At 45.5% G+C, this 25,465-nt stretch overlaps 18 non-coding genes and 22 pseudogenes across 18 annotated transcripts; all 40 read left to right on the top strand.

The window, feature by feature from the left end:
• The first annotated feature begins 151 nt into the window (after positions 1 to 151).
• Positions 152 to 270, top strand: LOC125600899 (annotated as a pseudogene).
• A 370-nt stretch (positions 271 to 640) lies between these two features.
• LOC125600901 lies at positions 641 to 760 on the top strand (annotated as a pseudogene).
• A 368-nt stretch (positions 761 to 1,128) lies between these two features.
• On the top strand, positions 1,129 to 1,245 carry LOC125600883 (annotated as a pseudogene).
• A 367-nt stretch (positions 1,246 to 1,612) lies between these two features.
• LOC125600878 lies at positions 1,613 to 1,731 on the top strand (annotated as a pseudogene).
• A 378-nt stretch (positions 1,732 to 2,109) lies between these two features.
• LOC125600913 lies at positions 2,110 to 2,228 on the top strand. The gene has a single exon (XR_007333957.1). It is a non-coding gene; the product is annotated as a 5S ribosomal RNA (ribosomal RNA).
• A 372-nt stretch (positions 2,229 to 2,600) lies between these two features.
• LOC125600912 lies at positions 2,601 to 2,719 on the top strand. The gene has a single exon (XR_007333956.1). It is a non-coding gene; the product is annotated as a 5S ribosomal RNA (ribosomal RNA).
• A 371-nt stretch (positions 2,720 to 3,090) lies between these two features.
• On the top strand, positions 3,091 to 3,209 carry LOC125600898 (annotated as a pseudogene).
• Positions 3,210 to 3,585: 376 nt separating this feature from the next.
• Positions 3,586 to 3,704, top strand: LOC125600916. The gene has a single exon (XR_007333960.1). It is a non-coding gene; the product is annotated as a 5S ribosomal RNA (ribosomal RNA).
• A 373-nt stretch (positions 3,705 to 4,077) lies between these two features.
• LOC125600877 lies at positions 4,078 to 4,196 on the top strand (annotated as a pseudogene).
• Positions 4,197 to 4,575: 379 nt separating this feature from the next.
• Positions 4,576 to 4,693, top strand: LOC125600918. The gene has a single exon (XR_007333962.1). It is a non-coding gene; the product is annotated as a 5S ribosomal RNA (ribosomal RNA).
• Positions 4,694 to 5,066: 373 nt separating this feature from the next.
• LOC125600876 lies at positions 5,067 to 5,185 on the top strand (annotated as a pseudogene).
• A 378-nt stretch (positions 5,186 to 5,563) lies between these two features.
• Positions 5,564 to 5,683, top strand: LOC125600931. The gene has a single exon (XR_007333975.1). It is a non-coding gene; the product is annotated as a 5S ribosomal RNA (ribosomal RNA).
• Positions 5,684 to 6,056: 373 nt separating this feature from the next.
• Positions 6,057 to 6,175, top strand: LOC125600875 (annotated as a pseudogene).
• Positions 6,176 to 6,552: 377 nt separating this feature from the next.
• Positions 6,553 to 6,670, top strand: LOC125600914. Its single transcript, XR_007333958.1, has one exon. It is a non-coding gene; the product is annotated as a 5S ribosomal RNA (ribosomal RNA).
• A 373-nt stretch (positions 6,671 to 7,043) lies between these two features.
• Positions 7,044 to 7,162, top strand: LOC125600874 (annotated as a pseudogene).
• Positions 7,163 to 7,540: 378 nt separating this feature from the next.
• Positions 7,541 to 7,659, top strand: LOC125600862. The gene has a single exon (XR_007333945.1). It is a non-coding gene; the product is annotated as a 5S ribosomal RNA (ribosomal RNA).
• A 373-nt stretch (positions 7,660 to 8,032) lies between these two features.
• On the top strand, positions 8,033 to 8,151 carry LOC125600915. Its single transcript, XR_007333959.1, has one exon. It is a non-coding gene; the product is annotated as a 5S ribosomal RNA (ribosomal RNA).
• A 373-nt stretch (positions 8,152 to 8,524) lies between these two features.
• Positions 8,525 to 8,643, top strand: LOC125600872 (annotated as a pseudogene).
• Positions 8,644 to 9,018: 375 nt separating this feature from the next.
• Positions 9,019 to 9,137, top strand: LOC125600944. The gene has a single exon (XR_007333988.1). It is a non-coding gene; the product is annotated as a 5S ribosomal RNA (ribosomal RNA).
• Positions 9,138 to 9,510: 373 nt separating this feature from the next.
• LOC125600871 lies at positions 9,511 to 9,629 on the top strand (annotated as a pseudogene).
• Positions 9,630 to 10,004: 375 nt separating this feature from the next.
• On the top strand, positions 10,005 to 10,123 carry LOC125600933. Its single transcript, XR_007333977.1, has one exon. It is a non-coding gene; the product is annotated as a 5S ribosomal RNA (ribosomal RNA).
• A 373-nt stretch (positions 10,124 to 10,496) lies between these two features.
• LOC125600870 lies at positions 10,497 to 10,615 on the top strand (annotated as a pseudogene).
• Positions 10,616 to 10,992: 377 nt separating this feature from the next.
• Positions 10,993 to 11,111, top strand: LOC125600869 (annotated as a pseudogene).
• Positions 11,112 to 11,488: 377 nt separating this feature from the next.
• LOC125600922 lies at positions 11,489 to 11,607 on the top strand. The gene has a single exon (XR_007333966.1). It is a non-coding gene; the product is annotated as a 5S ribosomal RNA (ribosomal RNA).
• A 373-nt stretch (positions 11,608 to 11,980) lies between these two features.
• LOC125600868 lies at positions 11,981 to 12,099 on the top strand (annotated as a pseudogene).
• A 376-nt stretch (positions 12,100 to 12,475) lies between these two features.
• Positions 12,476 to 12,594, top strand: LOC125600911. Its single transcript, XR_007333955.1, has one exon. It is a non-coding gene; the product is annotated as a 5S ribosomal RNA (ribosomal RNA).
• Positions 12,595 to 12,967: 373 nt separating this feature from the next.
• LOC125600893 lies at positions 12,968 to 13,086 on the top strand (annotated as a pseudogene).
• A 377-nt stretch (positions 13,087 to 13,463) lies between these two features.
• On the top strand, positions 13,464 to 13,582 carry LOC125600923. The gene has a single exon (XR_007333967.1). It is a non-coding gene; the product is annotated as a 5S ribosomal RNA (ribosomal RNA).
• Positions 13,583 to 13,955: 373 nt separating this feature from the next.
• On the top strand, positions 13,956 to 14,074 carry LOC125600879 (annotated as a pseudogene).
• A 373-nt stretch (positions 14,075 to 14,447) lies between these two features.
• LOC125600867 lies at positions 14,448 to 14,566 on the top strand (annotated as a pseudogene).
• Positions 14,567 to 14,942: 376 nt separating this feature from the next.
• On the top strand, positions 14,943 to 15,061 carry LOC125600910. Its single transcript, XR_007333954.1, has one exon. It is a non-coding gene; the product is annotated as a 5S ribosomal RNA (ribosomal RNA).
• A 373-nt stretch (positions 15,062 to 15,434) lies between these two features.
• On the top strand, positions 15,435 to 15,553 carry LOC125600866 (annotated as a pseudogene).
• Positions 15,554 to 15,931: 378 nt separating this feature from the next.
• LOC125600909 lies at positions 15,932 to 16,050 on the top strand. The gene has a single exon (XR_007333953.1). It is a non-coding gene; the product is annotated as a 5S ribosomal RNA (ribosomal RNA).
• Positions 16,051 to 16,422: 372 nt separating this feature from the next.
• LOC125600865 lies at positions 16,423 to 16,541 on the top strand (annotated as a pseudogene).
• A 374-nt stretch (positions 16,542 to 16,915) lies between these two features.
• LOC125600921 lies at positions 16,916 to 17,034 on the top strand. The gene has a single exon (XR_007333965.1). It is a non-coding gene; the product is annotated as a 5S ribosomal RNA (ribosomal RNA).
• A 373-nt stretch (positions 17,035 to 17,407) lies between these two features.
• On the top strand, positions 17,408 to 17,526 carry LOC125600889 (annotated as a pseudogene).
• A 379-nt stretch (positions 17,527 to 17,905) lies between these two features.
• LOC125600920 lies at positions 17,906 to 18,024 on the top strand. Its single transcript, XR_007333964.1, has one exon. It is a non-coding gene; the product is annotated as a 5S ribosomal RNA (ribosomal RNA).
• Positions 18,025 to 18,398: 374 nt separating this feature from the next.
• LOC125600934 lies at positions 18,399 to 18,517 on the top strand. Its single transcript, XR_007333978.1, has one exon. It is a non-coding gene; the product is annotated as a 5S ribosomal RNA (ribosomal RNA).
• Positions 18,518 to 18,890: 373 nt separating this feature from the next.
• Positions 18,891 to 19,009, top strand: LOC125600894 (annotated as a pseudogene).
• A 6,202-nt stretch (positions 19,010 to 25,211) lies between these two features.
• On the top strand, positions 25,212 to 25,330 carry LOC125600896 (annotated as a pseudogene).
• The last annotated feature ends 135 nt before the right edge of the window (positions 25,331 to 25,465 follow it).

The following is a 25,465-nucleotide window of genomic DNA, read 5'->3' as shown; positions in this document are numbered from 1 at the left end:
TCAGGGTGTTTTTGAGGCTTTCTTAACGCCATTAACCTCGACGCACTTTTTCGCTCGAAACAAAACGGCCAGAAAATCATGTGGGCCCCACAGCCTTACACTTGTATTGGCCGAGAAAAAGGATATATAGAAACGAGAGTGTTGTACTGACGGGTGCGATTATACCAGCACTAATGCACTGGATCCTATCACATCTCCGCAGCTAAGCGTGCTTGGACGAGAGTAGTAATAGGATGGGTGACCTCCCGGGAAGTCCTCATGTTGCATCCCTTTTATTTTTATTTTATTTTTCAGCCTAAAACGAGTCTAAACTTGGAAACCTCATAACTTTTGAACCGTGAGGAACTACGTCGCCCATAACACCATTCGGAAAGCCCCGAAACCATAATGGGCGGTGAATAGACGGTGCAATTTTTCGGGCTCAAATTCAGCCATTTTGACCCTCAAACGGGATGCAGAAATTACGGCACTTAAAAAAGATCGAAAAGGATTCTCAGGTTGTTTTTGATGCTTTCTTAACGCCATTAACCTCGACTCACTTTTTCGCTCAAACAAAACGGCCAGAAATCATGTGGGCCCCACGGCCTTACACTTGATTGGCCGAAAAAAGAATATACGGAAATGCGAGTTTTGTACTGACGGGTGTGATCATACCAGCACTAATGCACTGGATCCCATCAGAACTCTTCAGCTAAGCGGGGTTTGGCGAGAGAGTAGTACTAGGATGGGTGACCTCCGGGAAGTCCTCGTGTTGCACCCTTTTTATTTTTATTTTTCAGCCTAAAACGAGTCTAAACTTGGAAACCTCATAACTTTTGAACCGTGAGGAACTACGTCACCCATAGAACCATTTGGAAAGCCCCAGAGACCATAATGGGCGGTGAATAGACGGTGCTTTTTTCGGGCTCAAATTCAGCCGTTTTGACCCTCAAACGGGATGCAGAAAATACGGCACTTAAAAAAGATCGAAAGCAGTTTCTCAGGTTGTTTTTGAGGCTTTCTTAACGCCATTAACCTCGACGCACTTTTTCGCTCGAAACAAAACGGCCAGAAAATCATGTGGGCCCCACGACCTTACACTTGGATTGGCCGGAACAAAGAATATACAAACGCGAGTGTTGTACTGACGGGTGCGATCATACCAGCACTAATGCACTGGATCCCATCAGAACTCTTCAGCTAAGCGGGTTTGCGAGAGTAGTACTAGGATGGGTGACCTCCCGGGAAGTCCTCGTGTTGCACCCCTTTTTATTTTTATTTTTCAGCCTAAAACGAGTCTAAACTTGGAAACCTCATAACTTTTGAACCGTGAGGAACTACGTCACCCATAGAACCATTGCGGAAAGCCCCAGAGACCATAATGGGCGGTGAATAGACGGTGCAATTTTTTGGCTCAAATTCAGCCGTTTTGACCCTCAAACGGGATGCAGAAAATTACGGCACGTAAAAAAGATCGAAAGAGTTTCTCAGGGTGTTTTGAGGCTTTTCTAACCCATTAACCTCGACGCACTTTTTCGCTCGAAACAAAACGGCCAGAAAATCATGTGGGCCCCACAGCCTTACACTTGTATTGGCGAGAAAAGGATATATAGAAACGAGAGTGTTTACTGACGGGTGCGATTATACCAGCACTAATGCACTGGATCCTATCACATCTCCGCAGCTAAGCGTGCTTGGACGAGAGTAGTACTAGGATGGGTGACCTCCCGGGAAGTCCTCATGTTGCATCCCTTTTTATTTTATTTTTATTTTTCAGCCTAAAAAGAGTCTAAACTTGGAAACCTCATAACTTTTGAACCGTGAGGAACTACGTCGCCCATAACACCATTTCGGAAAGCCCCTGAAACCATAATGGGCGGTGAATAGACGGTGCAATTTTTCGGGCTCAAATTCAGCCATTTTGACCCTCAAACGGGATGCAGAAAGTTACGGCACTTAAAAAGATCGAAAGTGGATTCTCAGGTTGTTTTTGATGCTTTTTTAACGCCATTAACCTCGACGCACTTTTTCGCTCAAAACAAAACGGCCAGAAAATCATGTGGGCCCCACGACCTTACACTTGGATTGGCCGGAACAAAGAATATACGAAAACGCGAGTGTTGTACTGACGGGTGCGATCATACCAGCACAAATGCACTGGATCCCATCAGAATTCTGCAGTTAAGCGTGGTTGGGCGAGAGTAGTACTAGGATGGGTGACCTCCCGGGAAGTCCTCGTGTAGCACCCCTTTTTATTTTTATTTTTCAGCCTAAAACGAGTCTAAACTTGGAAACCTCATAACTTTTGAACCGTGAGGAACTACGTCACCCATAGAACCATTGCGGAAAGCCCCAGACACCATAATGGGCGGTGAATAGACGGTGCTTTTTCGGGCTCAAATTCAGCCGTTTTGACCCTCAAACGGGATGCAGAAAATTACGGCACGTAAAAAAGATCGAAAGCAGTTTCTCAGGGTGTTTTTGAGGCTTTCTTAACGCCATTAACCTCGACGCACTTTTTCGCTCGAAACAAAACGGCCAGAAAATCATGTGGGCCCCACGACCTTACACTTGGATTGGCCGGAACAAAGAATATACGAAAACGCGAGTGTTGTACTGACGGGTGCGATCATACCAGCACAAATGCACTGGATCCCATCAGAATTCTGCAGTTAAGCGTGGTTGGGCGAGAGTAGTACTAGGATGGGTGACCTCCCGGGAAGTCCTCGTGTAGCACCCCTTTTTATTTTTATTTTTCAGCCTAAAACGAGTCTAAACTTGGAAACCTCATAACTTTTGAACCGTGAGGAACTACGTCACCCATAGAACCATTGCGGAAAGCCCCAGAGACCATAATGGGCGGTGAATAGACGTTGCTATTTTTCGGGCTCAAATTCAGCCGTTTTGACCCTCAAACGGGATGCAGAAATTACGGCACGTAAAAAAGATCGAAAGCAGTTTCTCAGGGTGTTTTTGAGGCTTTCTTAACGCCATTAACCTCAACGCACTTTTTCGCTCGAAACAAAACGGCCAGAAAATCATGTGGCCCCACAGCCTTACACTTGTATTGGCCGAGAAAAGGATATATAGAAACGAGAGTGTTGTACTGACGGGTGCGATTATACCAGCACTAATGCACTAGATCCTATCACATCTCCGCAGCTAAGCGTGCTTGGACGAGAGTAGTACTAGGATGGGTGACCTCCCGGGAAGTCCTTATGTTGCATCCCTTTTATTTTTATTTTTTTTTTCAGCCTAAAAAGAGTCTAAACTTGGAAACCTCATAACTTTTGAACCGTGAGGAACTACGTCGCCCATAACACCATTTCGGAAAGCCCCTGAAACCATAATGGGCGGTGAATAGACGGTGCAATTTTTGGGCTCAAATTCAGCCGTTTTGACCCTCAAACGGGATGCAGAAAGTAACGGCACTTAAAAGAGATCGAAAGTGGATTCTCAGGTTGTTTTTGATGCTTTTTAACGCCATTAACCTCGACGCACTTTTTCGCTCAAAACAAAACGGCCAGAAAATCATGTGGGCCCCACGACCTTACACTTGGATTGGCCGGAACAAAGAATATACGAAAACACGAGTGTTGTACTGACGGGTGCGATCATACCAGCACTAATGCACTGGATCCCATCAGAATTCTGCAGCTATGCGTGGTTGGGCGAGAGTAGTACTAGGATGGGTGACCTCCCGGGAAGTCCTCGTGTTGCACCCCTTTTTATTTTTATTTTTCAGCCTAAAACGAGTCTAAACTTGGAAACCTCATAACTTTTGAACCGTGAGGAACTACGTCACCCATAGAACCATTGCGGAAAGCCCCAGAGACCATAATGGGCGGTGAATAGACGGTGCAATTTTTCGGGCTCAAATTCAGCCGTTTTGACCCTCAAACGGGATGCAGAAAATTACGGCACGTAAAAAAGATCGAAAGCAGTTTCTCAGGGTGTTTTTGAGGCTTTCTTAACCCCATTAACCTCGACGCACTTTTTCGCTCGAAACAAAACGGCCAGAAAATCATGTGGGCCCCACAGCCTTACACTTGTATTGGCCGAGAAAAGGATATATAGAAACGAGAGTGTTGTACTGACGGGTGCGATTATACCAGCACTAATGCACTGGATCCTATCACATCTCCGCAGCTAAGCGTGCTTGGACGAGAGTAGTACTAGGATGGGTGACCTCCCGGGAAGTCCTCATGTTGCATCCCTTTTATTTTTATTTTTATTTTTCAGCCTAAAAAGAGTCTAAACTTGGAAACCTCATAACTTTTGAACCGTGAGGAACTACGTCGCCCATAACACCATTTCGGAAAGCCCCTGAAACCATAATGGGCGGTGAATAGACGGTGCAATTTTTCGGGCTCAAATTCAGCCATTTTGACCCTCAAACGGGATGCAGAAAGTTACGGCACTTAAAAAAGATCGAAAGTGGATTCTCAGGTTGTTTTTGATGCTTTTTTAACGCCATTAACCTCGACGCACTTTTTCGCTCAAAACAAAACGGCCAGAAAATCATGTGGGCCCCACGACCTTACACTTGGATTGGCCGGAACAAAGAATATACGAAAACGCGAGTGTTGTACTGACGGGTGCGATCATACCAGCACTAATGCACTGGATCCCATCACAACTCCGCAGCTAAGCGTGCTTGGACGAGAGTAGTACTAGGATGGGTGACCTCCCGGGAAGTCCTCGTTTGCACCCCTTTTTATTTTTATTTTTCAGCCTAAAACGAGTCTAAACTTGGAAACCTCATAACTTTTGAACCGTGAGGAACTACGTCACCCATAGAACCATTGCGGAAAGCCCCAGAGACCATAATGGGCGGTGAATAGACGGTGCAATTTTTCGGGCTCAAATTCAGCCGTTTTGACCCTCAAACGGGATGCAGAAAATTACGGCACGTAAAAAAGATCGAAAGCAGTTTCTCAGGGTGTTTTTGAGGCTTTCTTAACCCCATTAACCTCGACGCACTTTTTCGCTCGAAACAAAACGGCCAGAAAATCATGTGGGCCCCACAGCCTTACACTTGTATTGGCCGAGAAAAGGATATATAGAAACGAGAGTGTTGTACTGACGGGTGCGATTATACCAGCACTAATGCACTGGATCCTATCACATCTCCGCAGCTAAGCGTGCTTGGACGAGAGTAGTACTAGGATGGGTGACCTCCCGGGAAGTCCTCATGTTGCATCCCTTTTATTTTTATTTTTTTTTTCAGCCTAAAAAGAGTCTAAACTTGGAAACCTCATAACTTTTGAACCGTGAGGAACTACGTCGCCCATAACACCATTTCGGAATGCCCCGGAAACCATAATGGGCGTTGGATCGACGGTGCAATTTTTCGGGCTCAAATTCAGCCGTTTTGACCCTCAAACGGGATGCAGAAAGTTACGGCACTTAAAAAAGATTGAAAGCGGATTCTCAGGTTGTTTTTGATGCTTTTTTAACGCCATTAACCTCGACGCACTTTTTCGCTCAAAACAAAACGGCCAGAAAATCATGTGGGCCCCACGACCTTACACTTGGATTGGCCGAAACAAAGAATATACGAAAACGCGAGTGTTGTACTGACGGGTGCGATCATACCAGCACTAATTCACTGGATCCCATCAGAATTCTTGCAGCTAAGCGTGGTTGGGCGAGAGTAGTACTAGGATGGGTGACCTCCCGGGAAGTCCTCGTGTTGCACCCCTTTTTATTTTTATTTTTCAGCCTAAAACGAGTCTAAACTTGGAAACCTCATAACTTTTGAACCGTGAGGAACTACGTCACCCATAGAACCATTGCGGAAAGCCCCAGAGACCATAATGGGCGGTGAATAGACGGTGCAATTTTTCGGGCTCAAATTCAGCCGTTTTGACCCTCAAACGGGATGCAGAAAATTACGGCACGTAAAAAAGATCGAAAGCAGTTTCTCAGGGTGTTTTTGAGGCTTTCTTAACGCCATTAACCTCGACGCACTTTTTCGCTCGAAACAAAACGGCCAGAAAATCATGTGGGCCCCACAGCCTTACACTTGTATTGGCCGAGAAAAGGATATATAGAAACGAGAGTGTTGTACTGACGGGTGCGATTATACCAGCACTAATGCACTGGATCCTATCACATCTCCGCAGCTAAGCGTGCTTGGACGAGAGTAGTACTAGGATGGGTGACCTCCCGGGAAGTCCTCATGTTGCATCCCTTTTATTTTTATTTTTTTTTTCAGCCTAAAAAGAGTCTAAACTTGGAAACCTAATAACTTTTGAACCGTGAGGAACTACGTCGCCCATAACACCATTTCGGAAAGCCCCTGAAACCATAATGGGCGGTGAATAGACGGTGCAATTTTTTGGGCTCAAATTCAGCCGTTTTGACCCTCAAACGGGATGCAGAAAGTTACGGCACTTAAAAAAGATCGAAAGCGGATTCTCAGGTTGTTTTTGATGCTTTTTTAACGCCATTAACCTCGACGCACTTTTTCGCTCAAACAAAACGGCCAGAAAATCATGTGGGCCCCACGACCTTACACTTGGATTGGCCGAAACAAAGAATATACGAAAACGCGAGTGTTGTACTGACGGGTGCGATCATACCAGCACTAATGCACTGGATCCCATCAGAATCTGCAGCTAAGCGTGGTTGGGCGAGAGTAGTACTAGGATGGGTGACCTCCCGGGAAGTCCTCGTGTTGCACCCCTTTTTATTTTTATTTTTCAGCCTAAAACGAGTCTAAACTTGGAAACCTCATAACTTTTGAACCGTGAGGAACTACGTCACCCATAGAACCATTGCGGAAAGCCCCAGAGACCATAATGGGCGGTGAATAGACGGTGCAATTTTTCGGGCTCAAATTCAGCCGTTTTGACCCTCAAACGGGATGCAGAAAATTACGGCACGTAAAAAAGATCGAAAGCAGTTTCTCAGGGTGTTTTTGAGGCTTTCTTAACGCCATTAACCTCGACGCACTTTTTCGCTCGAAACAAAACGGCCAGAAAATCATGTGGGCCCCACAGCCTTACACTTGTATTGGCCGAGAAAAGGATATATAGAAACGAGAGTGTTGTACTGACGGGTGCGATTATACCAGCACTAATGCACTGGATCCTATCACATCTCCGCAGCTAAGCGTGCTTGGACGAGAGTAGTACTAGGATGGGTGACCTCCCGGGAAGTCCTCATGTTGCATCCCTTTTATTTTTATTTTTTTTTTCAGCCTAAAAAGAGTCTAAACTTGGAAACCTAATAACTTTTGAACCGTGAGGAACTACGTTGCCCATAACACCATTTCGGAAAGCCCCTGAAACCATAATGGGCGGTGAATAGACGGTGCAATTTTTTGGGCTCAAATTCAGCCGTTTTGACCCTCAAACGGGATGCAGAAAGTTACGGCACTTAAAAAAGATCGAAAGCGGATTCTCAGGTTGTTTTTGATGCTTTTTTAACGCCATTAACCTCGACGCACTTTTTCGCTCAAAACAAAACGGCCAGAAAATCATGTGGGCCCCACGACCTTACACTTGGATTGGCCGAAACAAAGAATATACGAAAACGCGAGTGTTGTACTGACGGGTGCGATCATACCAGCACTAATGCACTGGATCCCATCAGAATTCTGCAGCTAAGCGTGGTTGGGCGAGAGTAGTACTAGGATGGGTGACCTCCCGGGAAGTCCTCGTGTTGCACCCCTTTTTATTTTTATTTTTCAGCCTAAAACGAGTCTAAACTTGGAAACCTCATAACTTTTGAACCGTGAGGAACTACGTCACCCATAGAACCATTGCGGAAAGCCCCAGAGACCATAATGGGCGGTGAATAGACGGTGCAATTTTTCGGGCTCAAATTCAGCCGTTTTGACCCTCAAACGGGATGCAGAAAATTACGGCACGTAAAAAAGATCGAAAGCAGTTTCTCAGGGTGTTTTTGAGGCTTTCTTAACGCCATTAACCTCGACGCACTTTTTCGCTCGAAACAAAACGGCCAGAAAATCATGTGGGCCCCACAGCCTTACACTTGTATTGGCCGAGAAAAGGATATATAGAAACGAGAGTGTTGTACTGACGGGTGCGATTATACCAGCACTAATGCACTGGATCCTATCACATCTCCGCAGCTAAGCGTGCTTGGACGAGAGTAGTACTAGGATGGGTGACCTCCCGGGAAGTCCTCGTGTTGCACCCCTTTTTATTTTTATTTTTCAGCCTAAAACGAGTCTAAACTTGGAAACCTCATAACTTTTGAACCGTGAGGAACTACGTCACCCATAGAACCATTGCGGAAAGCCCCAGAGACCATAATGGGCGGTGAATAGACGGTGCAATTTTTCGGGCTCAAATTCAGCCGTTTTGACCCTCAAACGGGATGCAGAAAATTACGGCACGTAAAAAAGATCGAAAGCAGTTTCTCAGGGTGTTTTTGAGGCTTTCTTAACGCCATTAACCTCGACGCACTTTTTCGCTCGAAACAAAACGGCCAGAAAATCATGTGGGCCCCACAGCCTTACACTTGTATTGGCCGAGAAAAGGATATATAGAAACGAGAGTGTTGTACTGACGGGTGCGATTATACCAGCACTAATGCACTGGATCCTATCACATCTCCGCAGCTAAGCGTGCTTGGACGAGAGTAGTACTAGGATGGGTGACCTCCCGGGAAGTCCTCATGTTGCATCCCTTTTATTTTTTTTTTTTTTCAGCCTAAAAAGAGTCTAAACTTGGAAACCTAATAACTTTTGAACCGTGAGGAACTACGTCGCCCATAACACCATTTCGGAAAGCCCCTGAAACCATAATGGGCGGTGAATAGACGGTGCAATTTTTGGGCTCAAATTCAGCCGTTTTGACCCTCAAACGGGATGCAGAAAGTTACGGCACTTAAAAAAGATCGAAAGCGGATTCTCAGGTTGTTTTTGATGCTTTTTTAACGCCATTAACCTCGACGCACTTTTTCGCTCAAAACAAAACGGCCAGAAAATCATGTGGGCCCCACGACCTTACACTTGGATTGGCCGAAACAAAGAATATACGAAAACGCGAGTGTTGTACTGACGGGTGCGATCATACCAGCACTAATGCACTGGATCCCATCAGAATTCTGCAGCTAAGCGTGGTTGGGCGAGAGTAGTACTAGGATGGGTGACCTCCCGGGAAGTCCTCGTGTTGCACCCCTTTTTATTTTTATTTTTCAGCCTAAAACGAGTCTAAACTTGGAAACCTCATAACTTTTGAACCGTGAGGAACTACGTCACCCATAGAACCATTGCGGAAAGCCCCAGAGACCATAATGGGCGGTGAATAGACGGTGCAATTTTTCGGGCTCAAATTCAGCCGTTTTGACCCTCAAACGGGATGCAGAAAATTACGGCACGTAAAAAAGATCGAAAGCAGTTTCTCAGGGTGTTTTTGAGGCTTTCTTAACGCCATTAACCTCGACGCACTTTTTCGCTCGAAACAAAACGGCCAGAAAATCATGTGGGCCCCACAGCCTTACACTTGTATTGGCCGAGAAAAGGATATATAGAAACGAGAGTGTTGTACTGACGGGTGCGATTATACCAGCACTAATGCACTGGATCCTATCACATCTCCGCAGCTAAGCGTGCTTGGACGAGAGTAGTACTAGGATGGGTGACCTCCCGGGAAGTCCTCATGTTGCATCCCTTTTATTTTTTTTTTTTTCAGCCTAAAAAGAGTCTAAACTTGGAAACCTAATAACTTTTGAACCGTGAGGAACTACGTCGCCCATAACACCATTTCGGAAAGCCCCTGAAACCATAATGGGCGGTGAATAGACGGTGCAATTTTTTGGGCTCAAATTCAGCCGTTTTGACCCTCAAACGGGATGCAGAAAGTTACGGCACTTAAAAAAGATCGAAAGCGGATTCTCAGGTTGTTTTTGATGCTTTTTTAACGCCATTAACCTCGACGCACTTTTTCGCTCAAAACAAAACGGCCAGAAAATCATGTGGGCCCCACGACCTTACACTTGGATTGGCCGAAACAAAGAATATACGAAAACGCGAGTGTTGTACTGACGGGTGCGATCATACCAGCACTAATGCACTGGATCCCATCAGAATTCTGCAGCTAAGCGTGGTTGGGCGAGAGTAGTACTAGGATGGGTGACCTCCCGGGAAGTCCTCGTGTTGCACCCCTTTTTATTTTTATTTTTCAGCCTAAAACGAGTCTAAACTTGGAAACCTCATAACTTTTGAACCGTGAGGAACTACGTCACCCATAGAACCATTGCGGAAAGCCCCAGACACCATAATGGGCGGTGAATAGACGGTGCAATTTTTCGGGCTCAAATTCAGCCGTTTTGACCCTCAAACGGGATGCAGAAAATTACGGCACGTAAAAAAGATCGAAAGCAGTTTCTCAGGGTGTTTTTGAGGCTTTCTTAACGCCATTAACCTCGACGCACTTTTTCGCTCGAAACAAAACGGCCAGAAAATCATGTGGGCCCCACAGCCTTACACTTGTATTGGCCGAGAAAAGGATATATAGAAACGAGAGTGTTGTACTGACGGGTGCGATTATACCAGCACTAATGCACTGGATCCTATCACATCTCCGCAGCTAAGCGTGCTTGGACGAGAGTAGTACTAGGATGGGTGACCTCCCGGGAAGTCCTCATGTTGCATCCCTTTTATTTTTATTTTTTTTTTCAGCCTAAAAAGAGTCTAAACTTGGAAACCTCATAACTTTTGAACCGTGAGGAACTACGTCGCCCATAACACCATTTCGGAAAGCCCCTGAAACCATAATGGGCGGTGAATAGACGGTGCAATTTTTCGGGCTCAAATTCAGCCGTTTTGACCCTCAAACGGGATGCAGAAAGTTACGGCACTTAAAAAAGATCGAAAGTGGATTCTCAGGTTGTTTTTGATGCTTTTTTAACGCCATTAACCTCGACGCACTTTTTCGCTCGAAACAAAACGGCCAGAAAATCATGTGGGCCCCACAGCCTTACACTTGTATTGGCCGAGAAAAGGATATATAGAAACGAGAGTGTTGTACTGACGGGTGCGATTATACCAGCACTAATGCACTGGATCCTATCACATCTCCGCAGCTAAGCGTGCTTGGACGAGAGTAGTACTAGGATGGGTGACCTCCCGGGAAGTCCTCATGTTGCATCCCTTTTATTTTTATTTTTTTTTTCAGCCTAAAAAGAGTCTAAACTTGGAAACCTCATAACTTTTGAACCGTGAGGAACTACGTCGCCCATAACACCATTTCGGAAAGCCCCTGAAACCATAATGGGCGGTGAATAGACGGTGCAATTTTTTGGGCTCAAATTCAGCCGTTTTGACCCTCAAACGGGATGCAGAAAGTTACGGCACTTAAAAAAGATCGAAAGCGGATTCTCAGGTTGTTTTTGATGCTTTTTTAACGCCATTAACCTCGACGCACTTTTTCGCTCAAAACAAAACGGCCAGAAAATCATGTGGGCCCCACGACCTTACACTTGATTGGCCGAAACAAAGAATATACGAAAACGCGAGTGTTGTACTGACGGGTGCGATCATACCAGCACTAATGCACTGGATCCCATCAGAATTCTGCAGCTAAGCGTGGTTGGGCGAGAGTAGTACTAGGATGGGTGACCTCCCGGGAAGTCCTCGTGTTGCACCCCTTTTTATTTTTATTTTTCAGCCTAAAACGAGTCTAAACTTGGAAACCTCATAACTTTTGAACCGTGAGGAACTACGTCACCCATAGAACCATTGCGGAAAGCCCCAGACACCATAATGGGCGGTGAATAGACGGTGCAATTTTTCGGGCTCAAATTCAGCCGTTTTGACCCTCAAACGGGATGCAGAAAATTACGGCACGTAAAAAAGATCGAAAGCAGTTTCTCAGGGTGTTTTTGAGGCTTTCTTAACGCCATTAACCTCGACGCACTTTTTCGCTCGAAACAAAACGGCCAGAAAATCATGTGGGCCCCACAGCCTTACACTTGTATTGGCCGAGAAAAGGATATATAGAAACGAGAGTGTTGTACTGACGGGTGCGATTATACCAGCACTAATGCACTGGATCCTATCACATCTCCGCAGCTAAGCGTGCTTGGACGAGAGTAGTACTAGGATGGGTGACCTCCCGGGAAGTCCTCATGTTGCATCCCTTTTATTTTTATTTTTTTTTCAGCCTAAAAAGAGTCTAAACTTGGAAACCTAATAACTTTTGAACCGTGAGGAACTACGTCGCCCATAACACCATTTCGGAAAGCCCCTGAAACCATAATGGGCGGTGAATAGACGGTGCATTTTTTGGGCTCAAATTCAGCCGTTTTGACCCTCAAACGGGATGCAGAAAGTTACGGCACTTAAAAAAGATCGAAAGCGGATTCTCAGGTTGTTTTTGATGCTTTTTTAACGCCATTAACCTCGACGCACTTTTTCGCTCAAAACAAAACGGCCAGAAAATCATGTGGGCCCCACGACCTTACACTTGGATTGGCCGAAACAAAGAATATACGAAAACGCGAGTGTTGTACTGACGGGTGCGATCATACCAGCACTAATGCACTGGATCCCATCAGAATTCTGCAGCTAAGCGTGGTTGGGCGAGAGTAGTACTAGGATGGGTGACCTCCCGGGAAGTCCTCGTGTTGCACCCCTTTTTATTTTTATTTTTCAGCCTAAAACGAGTCTAAACTTGGAAACCTCATAACTTTTGAACCGTGAGGAACTACGTCACCCATAGAACCATTGCGGAAAGCCCCAGAGACCATAATGGGCGGTGAATAGACGGTGCAATTTTTCGGGCTCAAATTCAGCCGTTTTGACCCTCAAACGGGATGCAGAAAATTACGGCACGTAAAAAAGATCGAAAGCAGTTTCTCAGGGTGTTTTTGAGGCTTTCTTAACGCCATTAACCTCGACGCACTTTTTCGCTCGAAACAAAACGGCCAGAAAATCATGTGGGCCCCACAGCCTTACACTTGTATTGGCCGAGAAAAGGATATATAGAAACGAGAGTGTTGTACTGACGGGTGCGATTATACCAGCACTAATGCACTGGATCCTATCACATCTCCGCAGCTAAGCGTGCTTGGCCGAGAGTAGTACTAGGATGGGTGACCTCCCGGGAAGTCCTCATGTTGCATCCCTTTTATTTTTATTTTTTTTTCAGCCTAAAAAGAGTCTAAACTTGGAAACCTCATAACTTTTGAACCGTGAGGAACTACGTCGCCCATAACACCATTTCGGAAAGCCCCTGAAACCATAATGGGCGGTGAATAGACGGTGCAATTTTTTGGGCTCAAATTCAGCCGTTTTGACCCTCAAACGGGATGCAGAAAGTTACGGCACTTAAAAAAGATCGAAAGCGGATTCTCAGGTTGTTTTTGATGCTTTTTTAACGCCATTAACCTCGACGCACTTTTTCGCTCAAAACAAAACGGCCAGAAAATCATGTGGGCCCCACGACCTTACACTTGGATTGGCCGAAACAAAGAATATACGAAAACGCGAGTGTTGTACTGACGGGTGCGATCATACCAGCACTAATGCACTGGATCCCATCAGAATTCTGCAGCTAAGCGTGGTTGGGCGAGAGTAGTACTAGGATGGGTGACCTCCCGGGAAGTCCTCGTTTAGCACCCCTTTTTATTTTTATTTTTCAGCCTAAAACGAGTCTAAACTTGGAAACCTCATAACTTTTGAACCGTGAGGAACTACGTCACCCATAGAACCATTGCGGAAAGCCCCAGACACCATAATGGGCGGTGAATAGACGGTGCAATTTTTCGGGCTCAAATTCAGCCGTTTTGACCCTCAAACGGGATGCAGAAAATTACGGCACGTAAAAAAGATCGAAAGCAGTTTCTCAGGGTGTTTTTGAGGCTTTCTTAACGCCATTAACCTCGACGCACTTTTTCGCTCGAAACAAAACGGCCAGAAAATCATGTGGGCCCCACAGCCTTACACTTGTATTGGCCGAGAAAAGGATATATAGAAACGAGAGTGTTGTACTGACGGGTGCGATTATACCAGCACTAATGCACTGGATCCTATCACATCTCCGCAGCTAAGCGTGCTTGGACGAGAGTAGTACTAGGATGGGTGACCTCCCGGGAAGTCCTCGTTTAGCACCCCTTTTTATTTTTATTTTTCAGCCTAAAACGAGTCTAAACTTGGAAACCTCATAACTTTTGAACCGTGAGAAACTACGTCACCCATAGAACCATTGCGGAAAGCCCCAGAGACCATAATGGGCGGTGAATAGACGGTGCAATTTTTCGGGCTCAAATTCAGCCGTTTTGACCCTCAAACGGGATGCAGAAAATTACGGCACGTAAAAAAGATCAAAAGCAGTTTCTCAGGGTGTTTTTGAGGCTTTCTTAACCCCATTAACCTCGACGCACTTTTTCGCTAGAAACAAAACGGCCAGAAAATCATGTGGGCCCCACAGCCTTACACTTGTATTGGCCGAGAAAAGGATATATAGAAACGAGAGTGTTGTACTGACGGGTGCGATTATACCAGCACTAATGCACTGGATCCTATCACATCTCCGCAGCTAAGCGTGCTTGGACGAGAGTAGTACTAGGATGGGTGACCTCCCGGGAAGTCCTCATGTTGCATCCCTTTTATTTTTATTTTTTTTTTCAGCCTAAAAAGAGTCTAAACTTGGAAACCTAATAACTTTTGAACCGTGAGGAACTACGTCGCCCATAACACCATTTCGGAAAGCCCCTGAAACCATAATGGGCGGTGAATAGACGGTGCAATTTTCGGGCTCAAATTCAGCCGTTTTGACCCTCAAACGGGATGCAGAAAGTTACGGCACTTAAAAAAGATCGAAAGCGGATTCTCAGGTTGTTTTTGATGCTTTTTAACGCCATTAACCTCGACGCACTTTTTCGCTCAAAACAAAACGGCCAGAAAATCATGTGGGCCCCACGACCTTACACTTTGATTGGCCGAAACAAAGAATATACGAAAACGCGAGTGTTGTACTGACGGGTGCGATCATACCAGCACTAATGCACTGGATCCCATCAGAATTCTGCAGCTAAGCGTGGTTGGGCGAGAGTAGTACTAGGATGGGTGACCTCCCGGGAAGTCCTCGTGTAGCACCCCTTTTTATTTTTATTTTTCAGCCTAAAACGAGTCTAAACTTGGAAACCTCATAACTTTTGAACCGTGAGGAACTACGTCACCCATAGAACCATTGCGGAAAGCCCCAGACACCATAATGGGCGGTGAATAGACGGTGCAATTTTTCGGGCTCAAATTCAGCCGTTTTGACCCTCAAACGGGATGCAGAAAATTACGGCACGTAAAAAAGATCGAAAGCAGTTTCTCAGGGTGTTTTTGAGGCTTTCTTAACGCCATTAACCTCGACGCACTTTTTCGCTCGAAACAAAACGGCCAGAAAATCATGTGGGCCCCACAGCCTTACACTTGTATTGGCCGAGAAAAGGATATATAGAAACGAGAGTGTTGTACTGACGGGTGCGATTATACCAGCACTAATGCACTGGATCCTATCACATCTCCGCAGCTAAGCGTGCTTGGACGAGAGTAGTACTAGGATGGGTGACCTCCCGGGAAGTCCTCATGTTGCATCCCTTTTATTTTTATTTTTTTTTTCAGCCTAAAAAGAGTCTAAACTTGGAAACCTCATAACTTTTGAACCGTGAGGAACTACGTCGCCCATAACACCATTTCGGAAAGCCCCTGAAACCATAATGGGCGGTGAATAGACGGTGCAATTTTTTGGGCTCAAATTCAGCCGTTTTGACCCTCAAACGGGATGCAGAAAGTTACGGCACTTAAAAAAGATCGAAAGCGGATTCTCAGGTTGTTTTTGATGCTTTTTTAACGCCATTAACCTCGACGCACTTTTTCGCTCAAAACAAAACGGCCAGAAAATCATGTGGGCCCCACGACCTTACACTTGGATTGGCCGAAACAAAGAATATACGAAAACGCGAGTGTTGTACTGACGGGTGCGATCATACCAGCACTAATGCACTGGATCCCATCAGAATTCTGCAGCTAAGCGTGGTTGGGCGAGAGTAGTACTAGGATGGGTGACCTCCCGGGAAGTCCTCGTGTAGCACCCCTTTTTATTTTTATTTTTCAGCCTAAAACGAGTCTAAACTTGGAAACCTCATAACTTTTGAACCGTGAGGAACTACGTCACCCATAGAACCATTGCGGAAAGCCCCAGACACCATAATGGGCGGTGAATAGACGGTGCAATTTTTCGGGCTCAAATTCAGCCGTTTTGACCCTCAAACGGGATGCAAAAATTACGGCACGTAAAAAAGATCGAAAGCAGTTTCTCAGGGTGTTTTTGAGGCTTTCTTAACGCCATTAACCTCGACGCACTTTTTCGCTCGAAACAAAACGGCCAGAAAATCATGTGGGCCCCACAGCCTTACACTTGTATTGGCCGAGAAAAGGATATATAGAAACGAGAGTGTTGTACTGACGGGTGCGATTATACCAGCACTAATGCACTGGATCCTATCACATCTCCGCAGCTAAGCGTGCTTGGACGAGAGTAGTACTAGGATGGGTGACCTCCCGGGAAGTCCTCATGTTGCATCCCTTTTATTTTTATTTTTTTTCAGCCTAAAAAGAGTCTAAACTTGGAAACCTAATAACTTTTGAACCGTGAGGAACTACGTCGCCCATAACACCATTTCGGAAAGCCCCTGAAACCATAATGGGCGGTGAATAGACGGTGCAATTTTTGGGCTCAAATTCAGCCGTTTTGACCCTCAAACGGGATGCAGAAAGTTACGGCACTTAAAAAAGATCGAAAGCGGATTCTCAGGTTGTTTTTGATGCTTTTTAACGCCATTAACCTCGACGCACTTTTTTGCTCAAAACAAAACGGCCAGAAAATCATGTGGGCCCCACGACCTTACACTTGGATTGGCCGAAACAAAGAATATACGAAAACGCGAGTGTTGTACTGACGGGTGCGATCATACCAGCACTAATGCACTGGATCCCATCAGAATTCTGCAGCTAAGCGTGGTTGGGCGAGAGTAGTACTAGGATGGGTGACCTCCCGGGAAGTCCTCGTTTAGCACCCCTTTTTATTTTTATTTTTCAGCCTAAAACGAGTCTAAACTTGGAAACCTCATAACTTTTGAACCGTGAGAAACTACGTCACCCATAGAACCATTACGGAAAGCCCCAGACACCATAATGGGCGGTGAATAGACGGTGCAATTTTTCGGGCTCAAATTCAGCCGTTTTGACCCTCAAACGGGATGCAGAAAATTACGGCACGTAAAAAAGATCAAAAGCAGTTTCTCAGGGTGTTTTTGAGGCTTTCTTAACCCCATTAACCTCGACGCACTTTTTCGCTCGAAACAAAACGGCCAGAAAATCATGTGGGCCCCACAGCCTTACACTTGTATTGGCCGAGAAAAGGATATATAGAAACGAGAGTGTTGTACTGACGGGTGCGATTATACCAGCACTAATGCACTGGATCCTATCACATCTCCGCAGCTAAGCGTGCTTGGACGAGAGTAGTACTAGGATGGGTGACCTCCCGGGAAGTCCTCATGTTGCGTCCCTTTTATTTTTAATTTTTATTTTTCAGCCTAAAAAGAGTCTAAACTTGGAAACCTCATAACTTTTGAACCGTGAGGAACTACGTCGCCCATAACACCATTTCGGAAAGCCCCTGAAACCATAATGGGCGGTGAATAGACGGTGCAATTTTCGGGCTCAAATTCAGCCATTTTGACCCTCAAACGGGATGCAGAAAGTTACGGCACTTAAAAAAGATCGAAAGTGGATTCTCAGGTTGTTTTTGATGCTTTTTTAACGCCATTAACCTCGACGCATTTTTTCGCTCAATACAAAACGGCCAGAAAATCATGTGGGCCCCACGACCTTACACTTGGATTGGCCGGAACAAAGAATATACGAAAACGCGAGTGTTGTACTGACGGGTGCGATCATACCAGCACAAATGCACTGGATCCCATCAGAATTCTGCAGCTAAGCGTGGTTGGGCGAGAGTAGTACTAGGATGGGTGACCTCTCGGGAAGTCCTCGTGTAGCACCCCTTTTTATTTTTATTTTTCAGCCTAAAACGAGTCTAAACTTGGAAACCTCATAACTTTTGAACCGTGAGGAACTACGTCACCCATAGAACCATTGTGGAAAGCCCCAGACACCATAATGGGCGGTGAATAGACGTTGCTATTTTTCGGGCTCAAATTCAGCCGTTTTGACCCTCAAACGGGATGCAGAAAGTTACGGCACTTAAAAAAGATCGAAAGCGGATTCTCAGGTTGTTTTTGATGCTTTTTTAACGCCATTAACCTCGACGCACTTTTTTGCTCAAAACAAAACGGCCAGAAAATCATGTGGGCCCCACGACCTTACACTTGGATTGGCCGAAACAAAGAATATACGAAAACGCGAGTGTTGTACTGACGGGTGCGATCATACCAGCACTAATGCACTGGATCCCATCAGAATTCTGCAGCTAAGCGTGGTTGGGCGAGAGTAGTACTAGGATGGGTGATCTCCCGGGAAGTCCTCGTTTAGCACCCCTTTTTATTTTTATTTTTCAGCCTAAAACGAGTCTAAACTTGGAAACCTCATAACTTTTGAACCGTGAGAAACTACGTCACCCATAGAACCATTACGGAAAGCCCCAGACACCATAATGGGCGGTGAATAGACGGTGCAATTTTTTGGGCTCAAATTCAGCCGTTTTGAGCCTCAAACGGGATGCAGAAAATTACGGCACGTAAAAAAGATCAAAAGCAGTTTCTCAGGGTGTTTTTGAGGCTTTCTTAACCCCATTAACCTCGACGCACTTTTTCGCTCGAAACAAAACGGCCAGAAAATCATGTGGGCCCCACAGCCTTAAACTTGTATTGGCCGAGAAAAGGATATATAGAAACGAGAGTGTTGTACTGACGGGTGCGATTATACCAGCACTAATGCCCTGGATCCTATCACATCTCCGCAGCTAAGCGTGCTTGGACGAGAGTAGTACTAGGATGGGTGACCTCCCGGGAAGTCCTCATGTTGCATCCCTTTTATTTTTTATTTTTATTTTTCAGCCTAAAAAGAGTCTAAACTTGGAAACCTCATAACTTTTGAACCGTGAGGAACTACGTCGCCCATAACACCATTTCGGAAAGCCCCTGAAACCATAATGGGCGGTGAATAGATGTTAGTGCGTATGACTGTCTGGTCTTCCATGAAGGTGTTTAGGACGTTAAGAGTTTGTTGTGATCAGCAACAAACTTATTGGTAAAAATTACTATTTTGAGTCTTCGCGAAGAATATGTTTTGAGAAGATGTTAGTGCGTATGACTGTCTGGTCTTCCATGAAGGTGTTTTTATCGAGGAAGGAAATTTCGTCGAAGAACTAATCTTCAGGCGTCCGCGACGTCTCGCGATGCTGAAGATTTGTTATTCTTTCGTATGCCACGTTTCGTGCTTGAAATGTTCGCGGGCTTTGAAGATATTTCGCGATGTTGCGAGGGTTTAGTATTAGCCCTGTGTTTGAGAAACATTCTGGTTTGACTAAGAATGTTCGCAGCCAAAAATTGTTGTTCCTGCTCGGATGCTAATAGTTTTGTTTGCGATCGAGGAATTATGACTGAGGTGTCGTGTAAATTTGTCCATGGGAACAAGCGTTTTACTTCATGGTGCTTTGTGAAGATTTGGCCTTCCGAGATGTATTTCGTGCATTTTTAGGATGTTTCGTATAGCTCTAGAAGCTTTGTTACGAATTTTTCCTTACATGCCGCATATTATGGTTAAAACGTTGCGGGCTTAAAGTGAATTGTGGAGCGTATTGAACTTGGTCAATTTTTGAAAAGTTTAGATTTTTCGTTAACCGTTTGGTTGTTAGGACTTAGTTTCGTTATGAAGAATTTATCATATGATTTCCGATTGTGGGCTATACGATAATTTATCATATCATATAACCAATTTTACGAAGGTTGTAAATCAGTGATATGTATACATATGTCAAAGTAGCATTGTTTCTGCGGGTTCTACGAGAAACGTTCCCGCGGTGATTTTGATCTTAGATGAAAGTTGCTTGGAGTTACCCATGGAGTATTACCGAAGTTTATTTCAATACGATCTAGTCGCGGAACGCTTTTCATAGGTTTTTCGAGAGGATTCTCATGACACATTCATTTCTTGAACGAATTGGTCAACCAGAAGTGGTTCTAGCTGACCATCGGGAGGAAAGTGCTCCTTTCAATGTGCATGATGCTACATATATTCTCGAGTTTTCTTCGTCGCAAATGTTTTCGATGCTTTTCCGTGACTTACTTGGTACAACGGAAACTGAAAGAAATGCTTTGGTGATTGAAGATTTCTCGTAGAAATTTTTAAAACGAAACTTGTTTTCTGAAGCCGGAAAAGGCTTCAATACTTTGGCTAATCGTCGAGTTTCAGTTTGATATTGGTACAAGTTTTCTGTACGCATGATTGCGACAAGAAATGATGTATAGTTTTTGAGATTATGTTCATGATCGTCTGGATATGTTGCTAGCGTTTAGACGAATATTAAGATTGTCGTTTGCCTATTCTTGACGATTTGCAGAAGTTTTTTGAAGTTTGGGAGTATACGAGTATAGTATACGTACCTACTCCCCCTTTTTTTTTTACGAAAGAAAAACGGTTGAACCGATACTTTGAAGGGTTGTGTACGTTTCCTCTTCTGATGTTTGGAATGATCGATAATTCGGGACGATTTATAGACGACGCTAGGACAGTGATTTGGTTGTTTCCACGTTGACGACTTGGGATATGTCGGTTCCGAGAAAATTGCCAGAAACGAATCGGTTTTAAGACGACGTTCATGTCTCTAAATTTTCTCTCTTTAGGAAGCGAGCTTGATATGCGTGGCGATCGTTTCTCGACTTTCGGAGAGTTTAGATCAGTTTGCAAGATCTTAGTTCTCTCGAAGGTGCAGTTTTGTCCCTTTTCAGTTTTGCGTGCTCATTTCCGTTTCCTATTCTCGTGTATGTTCGCCATTTCCGATATTGGTGTTTATCCTTTGAAACTTGACATTTATCTTCCGAACTTGACTGTTATCTTCTCCTTAGATAAGACGTCGATTTTTGTAAAAAGGTTCAACGTAATCGTATAGTTAAGGCGGCTAAGGTGTTAAGTTAACCGTTGCCGTTTTATACGATTAATCTGAATCCATGCGAGAAAATAGGTCTTTGCGGTTTTTTTTTATATCATAAAGTCTCAATGGTAACTTCAATCGAGGCGAAACAAGAGACGTTTCGATCGAGATTCGAAAGTGAACGCAAAGATGGAGGTAGGGTGAGCAGAAACAAGCCAAGGAGTTTAAGATGAGTTTTACTTGTTTTTGTCGTAAAATCTCAACGGAAACTCCGATTGAGACGAAACGAAAAGCGTTTCGATGAGAATTTAAAGGAGAACGCAAAGGAGGACCCCTTTGAGACCTGACAGGTCGCTACAGCGAGTGAGGATGTCATCTCGGTCGCTATAGCGAGTGGAAAGGAGCCCAGACGAGTCCCACTTGTTTTCGTCGTAAAATCTCAACGGAAACTCCGATTGGGACGAAACGAAAAGCGTTTCGATGAGGATTCAAAAGACAACCCAAAGGAGGACCTTTCTGAGGCCTTACAGGTCGCTACGTAGCGACTGACAGTCTGACAGGTCGCTACGTAGCGAGTGGAAGCAAGCCGAGAAGCGTCCTACTTGTTTTCGTCGTAAAATCTCAACGAAAACTCCGATTGAGACGAAACAAAAAGCGTTTCGATGAGGATTCAAAAGACAACCCAAAGGAGGAACTTTCTGAGGCCTTACAGGTCGCTACGTAGCGACTGACAGTCTGACAGGTCGCTACGTAGCGAGTGGAAGCAAGCCGAGAAGCGTCCTACATGTTTTCGTCGTAAAATCTCAACGGAAACTCCGATTGAGACGAAACGAAAAGCGTTTCGATGAGGATTCAAAAGACAACCCAAAGGAGGACCTTTCTGAGGCCTTACAGGTCGCTACGTAGCGACTGACAGTCTGACAGGTCGCTACGTAGCGAGTGGAAGCAAGCCGAGAAGCGTCCTACTTGTTTTCGTCGTAAAATCTCAACGGAAACTCCGATTGAGACGAAACGAAAAGCGTTTAGACGAGGATTCAAAAGAAAACCCAAAGGAGGACCTTTCTGAGGCCTTACAGGTCGCTACGTAGCGACTGACAGTCTGACAGGTCGCTACGTAGCGAGTGGAAGCAAGCCGAGAAGAGTCCTACTTGTTTTCGTCGTAAAATCTCAACGGAAACTCCGATTGAGACGAAACGAAAAGTGTTTCGACGAGGATTCAAAAGAGAACCCAAAGGAGGACCTTTCTGAGGCCTTACAGGTCGCTATGTAGCGAGTGGAGAGTTGGCTTGAGCTCGGTCACTACGTAGCGACCGAGCAGTGTGTGTGCTCGGTCGCTACGTAGCGACCGAGCAGCGTGTGCGTGCTCGGTCGCTACGTAGCGACTGCGCAGTGTGCGTGCTCGGTCACTACGTAGCGACCGAGCAGCGTGTGTGCTCGGTCGCTACGTAGCGACCGAGCAGCGTGTGCGTGCTCGGTCGCTACGTAGCAACCGAGCAGTGTGCGTGCTCGGTCGCTACGTAGCGACCGAGCAGCGTGTTCGTGCTCGGTCGCTACGTAGCGAACGAGCAGCGTGTGTGCTCGGTCGCTACGTAGCGACCGAGCAGCGTGTGTGCTCGGTCGCTACGTAGCGACCGAGCTGTGTAATCGTTTTGTTGTGTTTCCTTTTTCCGCGATTAACGTAGGGGTTTTTCAGCGGTTTTTTTGGGAGAACAAGTTTTATCCTTCCGAAATGTTTTCGGAAAACGTGTTTTGGTAAAACCCTTACGCATAGAGATTTGTTTACGGGGTTTTGATAAGATTTATCGTTTCCCTTCTTGTTTACAGGGAGAAATCGCGAGCTTGTTTTAGTGCTCTTCCTGTGGCGGAAGGTCGCGACTAAGTTTTCGATTTTGTTGAAAACTACGGCGTTTGCGTAAGCGTTGGCCATAGGAGCAGTCAGTGCTGCGAGTTTGTCTTTCATATATCCAAACATCGTTTCGATCAAGCGTTTTGTGGCCATGAGTAAGAGTAAGCCGTAACCCCTCGTCCTTCTAGCGCCAAACAGGTCGCTACGTAGCGACTGACAGGTCGCTACTCCCCCTCCTTTCTGAGGCCTTACAGGTCGCTACTCCCCCTCCTTCTAGCGCCAAACTGTGGGAACCGAAATTCGCACTGTCGATTTCCGTTTAAATAAGGAAACTAGGAAAACCCTAATTTCCCAGAGGTCCCGGATCTCTGCGAGAGCCAACGACAAGTGATCGAATATATGCGGAAATCATGAAAAGATAACAAACGAGTTTAGAGAAAACAGTAGATCTTATTTCGAGTCCGCGTAAGAGCGTTGCGATCATTACAAGGGATCATAAAAGCTTTGGCCGCTAAGGCTGTCAGCGAGTTACTTAGTTCTAGCAGCCTAAAAGCTCAAACCTATTTGAGTCGCAGCTCGATAAAAAAAGACGAAAAAGATAAATAAAAGGTTTTTGATTGATTTCGGACTGAACCTTGTTAAAGGCTGCCTACGTACCCCTTTCGAGGATCAAGCCGAACGTAGTTCAATTGATAGAGCTGGACAAGAGATCGAACTGCCTGGGCGAGTTCGTCTAGTAATTGAGTGCCAGTCATAGAAACCGAACTTGTCGAGAATAAAGCCTAAACTTTCTAAGTGCAGAGAATTCCGAATCTAAAAAGTTCTCTCTCTTGCTCCTCGCCTAGGACTCCTTATATACTAGCTCCAAGGTCGGTTTACGCTTTTACTCTTCTGCCCTTAAGCCGTCATAGCATAAAAATGGAGATATTCCATTTTTCCCGATCTTCACAATTATCTTCAAAACTTTCGTATTTATCCGCGGAAACTTGACATTTATCCTTCCTTGTGGACCAAGCGTAAACCAGGCTGTGGTTTACGGGCTTTTGGTTAGGAAAATCATAGGATGGGCCTCGAGTCGTGTTTTAGGTCCCTTTGGGCCGTCTTCCGACTCGACACGTTTACTACGAGTTTTCCGCGGTTTCTAATCCGCAAAGTTTGATCGATGAATTAGAATGGCGGGAAACATAGACTGAGCTTGCTACGGTCTTCGGGAGATAGCATTCGAAGGTTTTGACGAGAATGCAAGAACTGGTGTTGTATTGACGTTCGGAAAGGTTCAATCGCTACACAGCGACCGAACTTTGGCTCGAGCCCGGTCGCTTCGTAGCGACCGAGCGGGACGAGCGCTCGGTCGCTACGTAGCGACCGAGCGGGACGATCGCTCGGTCGCTACGTAGCGACCGAGCTTTGGCTCGAGCTTGGTCGCTACGTAGCGACCGAGCGGGACGATCGTACGTAGCGACCGAGCTTTGGCTCGAGCTCGGTCGCTACGTAGCGACCGAGCGGGACGATCGCTCGGTCGCTACGTAGCGACCGAGCTTGGCTCAGGCTCGGTCGCTACGTAGCGACCAAGCGGGAGGAACGCTCGGTCGCTACGTAGCGACCGAGCGAGATGGATGCTCGGTCGCTACTTAGCGTCCGAGCTTGGCTCGAGCTCGGTCGCTACGTAGCGACCGAGCTGTGTGCATGCTTGGTCGCCGCGTATCGATCGAGCTTGGCTTGTCCGCGGTCTTATTTCCATACTCGAGCTTGTCCGCGGCCGATTTGGATACATGTCTGTTGCCTTCGGACAATCGGTATTTAGTGGTTCGATTGAGATTTGGACGATATTTTACTGCAAGGCTGTTTGTAAAGATATCTTTACGAAGATTACTTTTCGTAAAAACGGTTATGCTGATTTTTACGGACTTTCAGACATTGATTCCGTCGTGACCGATTTTGACCCCAACAAGTCTAAACTTGGAAACCTAATAACTTTTGAACCGTGAGGAACTACGTTGCCCATAACACCATTTCGGAAAGCCCCTGAAACCATAATGGGCGGTGAATAGACGGTGCAATTTTTTGGGCTCAAATTCAGCCGTTTTGACCCTCAAACGGGATGCAGAAAATTACGGCACGTAAAAAAGATCGAAAGTAGTTTCTCAGGGTGTTTTTGAGGCTTTCTTAACGCCATTAACCTCGACGCACTTTTTCGCTCGAAACAATATGGCCAGAAAATCATGTGGGCCCCACAACCTTACACTTGTATTGGCCGAGAAAAGGATATATAGAAACGAGAGTGTTATACTGACGGGTGCGATTATACCAGCACTAATGCACTGGATCCTATCACATCTCCGTAGCTAAGCGCGCTTGGACGAGAGTAGTACTAGGATGGGTGACCTCCCGGGAAGTCCTCATGTTGCATCCCTTTTATTTTTATTTTTATTTTTCAGCCTAAAAAGAGTCTAAATTTGGAAGCCTCATAACTTTTGAACCGTGAGGAACTACGTCGCCCATAACACCATTTCGGAAAGCTCCCGCAACCATAATGGGCGGTGAATAG

The sequence above is a fragment of the Brassica napus genome, unplaced genomic scaffold (assembly GCF_020379485.1).
Source record: "Brassica napus cultivar Da-Ae unplaced genomic scaffold, Da-Ae ScsIHWf_2418;HRSCAF=3126, whole genome shotgun sequence".
Lineage (NCBI taxonomy): Eukaryota > Viridiplantae > Streptophyta > Magnoliopsida > Brassicales > Brassicaceae > Brassica > Brassica napus.
This window is presented reverse-complemented; position numbering and strand designations above follow the sequence as displayed.